The sequence below is a fragment of the Dermacentor andersoni genome, unplaced genomic scaffold (assembly GCF_023375885.2).
Source record: "Dermacentor andersoni unplaced genomic scaffold, qqDerAnde1_hic_scaffold ctg00000771.1, whole genome shotgun sequence".
Classification (NCBI taxonomy): domain Eukaryota; kingdom Metazoa; phylum Arthropoda; class Arachnida; order Ixodida; family Ixodidae; genus Dermacentor; species Dermacentor andersoni.
In genome coordinates, this window is record NW_027315449.1 from 18492 (window position 1) to 22500 (window position 4009).

General features: G+C 46.2%; 1 non-coding gene across 1 annotated transcript; it reads left to right on the plus strand.

Annotated features, from left to right (window-relative positions):
• The first annotated feature begins 282 nt into the window (after positions 1-282).
• LOC140214975 (U2 spliceosomal RNA) lies at positions 283-474 on the plus strand. The gene has a single exon (XR_011891899.1). It is a non-coding gene; the product is annotated as a U2 spliceosomal RNA (small nuclear RNA).
• The last annotated feature ends 3535 nt before the right edge of the window (positions 475-4009 follow it).

Below are 4009 nucleotides of genomic sequence, written 5' to 3' on the forward strand. Positions count from 1 at the left end.
GCATTCCCCTGGCGCGTTTTTTTCCGCTCGCCTGTTCCGTTTTCTACGAGGTTGCCTTGGTTGGTTTCGCGTTACAAGCAAGCTTGCACTCGGGTCTCGTTTCTACGCGACAGCGTTTCGTTAACAGCGAAAGACTGAGGCGTTGCGAGTTCATCCGTGAGATAGGGAGCGTTGAGTCTGTACACAGGCTGAATTTTATAATATTGCCCACGCTGTTGCTGAGGTTACCCATGTCGGCAGGGCGCCCACAAGGCAGTAGTACAATGAAGTGAAGTGAAGGACATCGCTTCTCGGCCTTTTGGCTAAGATCAAAGTGTAGTATCTGTTCTTATCAGCTTAATATCTGATACGGGTTCTATATGGACCCACGATATTAAACCTATTTTTGGAAGTTGGCGGAGTGCTTGAAGCCTGCTTCACCTCCGCCGCAGGTCGGCCCGGTATTGCACTACCTCCGGGATCGGCCCCGCTCACTTAGGTGAGACTTCATTCAATCAAAATGAAGAGCACAAGCTCAACGCGAGCAGTGACTTGACACGCACCATTCCTATACTACACGCAACGATGCCGGTTCGCGGACCACGAGAGTAATTAAACTGCCACTCCATCTGTGTGTAGCGTCGCACTTGTTGCGTCGCAAATGGGACAGCCGCTCCAGCAAATTTCTAGTTATGGGCTTCGAGAAAAATTAATGAAAGCAAAAGAAAGAACCAGAATTCCTATTTGTCCGATGTCTCTGAATGATTGTCTCCTGTAAAGAGCCACTTGGGGGGATGGGGGGTAGGATTAGCCGTGGGGTTCGCAATCAATATGAATCCCACTCAAAGCCAACACTGGATTTTGGAGTTCACTATCGCTTGGATCCGTAAACCACCGCGGCCACGCAAGCTCGCCCTGCCGCCGAAATCCGCTGCCCAAGTGGAAGAAAGATTCCCTATGAAAGAAAAATAGAGTGCCCGATTTCTGGCAACTACTGTGCAGCCTTTGTGTACACATTTTCGCAGCAGTGGGACCGAGCGCCTCGAAAACAAACTTGTCGTATGCCCAAATGTGGCGAAATATATTCAAGGGTTAAAAGGTGCCTCATCTTTCTAACCTGTATGTTACGAAGACCTGTTGCTACCTTTTCATCATGAACATCATCATCATCATCATCCTGGCTACGCCCACTGCAGGGCAAAGGCATCTGCCATGATCCTCCAAGTACCCCGGTCAGGTGCCGATTGTCGCCATGTAGTCCCTAATCTAATCTGCCCTCCTAACTTTCTGCCACCCCCTGCTACGCTTCCCTCCTCTTGGAATTCAGTCTGTAACCCTTAATGGCCACCGGTTATCTTCCCCCCAGATTGCATGCCCTGCGCATGCCCATTTGTTTTTCCTGGTTTAAACTTTGGTGTCATTAACGAGCGTTTCTTCTCGCACACCCCAATCTGCTCTATTCCGATCCCCCCCGTGACGCCACACCCATCATCCTTCTTTCCAGAGCCCGTTGCGTCGCCCTCAGTTACCCTTCGGTAATCCTCAAAGCTTTTTGTTGGGGCACTCGTGGCATCTTTCTCGTTTAATGAAGTCAAATTTTTTTCAGTTTTGGGGGAAAACTCAATGAGCTAGGCGCGATTGTGTCCCTGGCGCCGCTCTCAACAAGATGGCGGCGCCCATGCTTTTTGCCTGCAGGTTCGGCCCTACGCAGAACACGCCTGCCGGGCAGTGTAGCCACGTTGAAGGGGCAAAGCGTAGTGCAGTGAAGCGCTTGCTCGGGCGAAAAACGCAAATATGAGCCAAACAGGAATTTCCATTATTGGAAATTCCAGTTCAGTTTGCGCATTGCGTTCGCCTAAGGTAAAGAACACAAATGCGAGTGCCACAGCAGTCAAGTCAAAGCTTAGGATTGCGTATCATTTTTTTTTTTTTTTTTCTTTTCGTGCCTTTTACTCCTGGCCTGCGTGGCCCTAGCGCGCATGCACACGAAAGTAATGAAATGCTGAAAACACGAAATAATGCGGTGCGGCTGTATCATATCTATTTTGTGCGCTTTGTTCTTTGTGGACTACAGCGGTGTGCGTCATGAGAAAGTTTCGGTGCCCTTCTTGGGTGACCAGTGAAGCTATATTTAAAACCACATTGATTTGTACGGTTATTGCTACAAACTGCGTGTGGGTGTTTTTCTTTTTCGCTGCCAACGATGGGTTATCGCAACCGCGATCGGTTTCTGCTGCTACGCTAGACGCGTGCTTGCCAACGGTTGGCTCTATACGCGACCCGCGACGCGTGGTCGGCACATTCAAGCAGTCAATTGCAAACCGTTCCAAGAAAAAGGATGTACTCCACTTGCCACCTAGTTCGACGATTGTACTTTCTGACCCTCGAGGAAGCGCCCGCCTTCCCACGTTTTCTATAATACGATAAGATTCAGAGCGACCGCGACCACTTGTCTTTGTCAATTATCTCGGAAACGCTTTCTTTGTTTTTCTTTTTTTTTTTTTTAAATCCAGATACTCAGACGCGCCCGTGTTCACGCGCACTTGTTCTCTCCGATAAGCAGGGAAGCTCGGTTGGGGTGGTGTCGGGCCTTGCGCATGCGCTGCTGAGCTCGTCGCTTCGCCGGCCGGTCGATGCTGGCGCGGTACTGGTAATGAACTTCGACGTGCATGGTGAAACGTCACTTTGTATTGCCACTGTAGACTAGCAATGCAATGTGTTTGCGAGCGATTGGATAAATGAGAAAGCGTGCACTGTCTACAGTTCATGCCCCTCTAGAGTAGTGGAAATGTTGCTCCAAGTGTTAGGTTTGTAATTTGCGCCTACGAACATGAACTAAACAAAGAAAATGGTCTGCAGCCGCCTTCGCTTCATAAAATTCCCGTACGAAGAAATTTCCGTGCGCGAATGAGAGAGCAAAAGAGAGAAACCATGTTAAGAAGAATGGCTGCCTTTTACGTGATCTCGCGCATGAAACCAGACGATAGATTAATTTTAGCCGTTCATTTTGATTTGCCGAATGTAAACCGGAACACTTTCTCCACGCGGTCTTCAGATTTGAATGGCAATCAATCACATCCTTTCTTTTTTTTTTTTTTTTCTGTTTCTTTCTATCTGGAACCGAAAGAATTCAGAACGCCATTTCAATCTTAGATTCGATTAGATATCGCGACTGGTATGCTGAAATATCACGCCTTATCTGGTGTTAACCTTCTTGATCACGGCAATAAAAAATCGCCAGTTCCCGAACTTTAATCGCGCCGAAGATGAACCGATATGCTGGATTCTTATTGTCATGATTTTATAGAAAGCGCTGGTTCTATGGCTAGCTTTGAGGAAAAGAAAAACATCGTTCAGGAATGTATAACTCTAAACAACTAAAAAAAAAAAATCTGCCGGCAATTGGTACTACAACGAGAGTACTGAGAATACTGGAAAAGATGAAATCCAATCATGCTGAACTGAACTGAGATTATTTCATCAAGACATGCCCCGAAAAACGTGGCCACTTTCAATGATAATTTCAAATGTGATTTCTTTCTTTTTTTTTTTTCTTTTTTTTTTTTTTTACGACGGATAATAATTATCTTTCCAATGGCGGATGTGAAAATTTCAGAGCACGTCATTTTCGAAATCCCAAGGCCCCGGACGCATTCTCTCTTCTTTAAGTATTTTGGTGGTGCACACGGAGGAAAATTTCGCGCACGTAATTTATAAACTAGTAGTTGATTTTCTAGAAGAACACAAAGTGCTGACAAACGGCCAACCAGGACACAATTAAATTGGTATTACGCACGGTTTCGAAGCCGCGGTAACAAAAGGGTAACAAAGGGACGTTCATTTCGTGGTGTCGATTTCACGTCTCTCACAATAAAAAAAAAAAAAATAATAATAATAAAAACTACTGCATAAAATAGGTTTTCCCAAACTGGATGGTTTCGATCAGCTTTTGAACAGCCCTTCCTTAAATTGAGTTGGCGTTGATTGAGCAGGTGCGGGCCTCTGCTGTTTTGGATTTTTGTAAATGGCA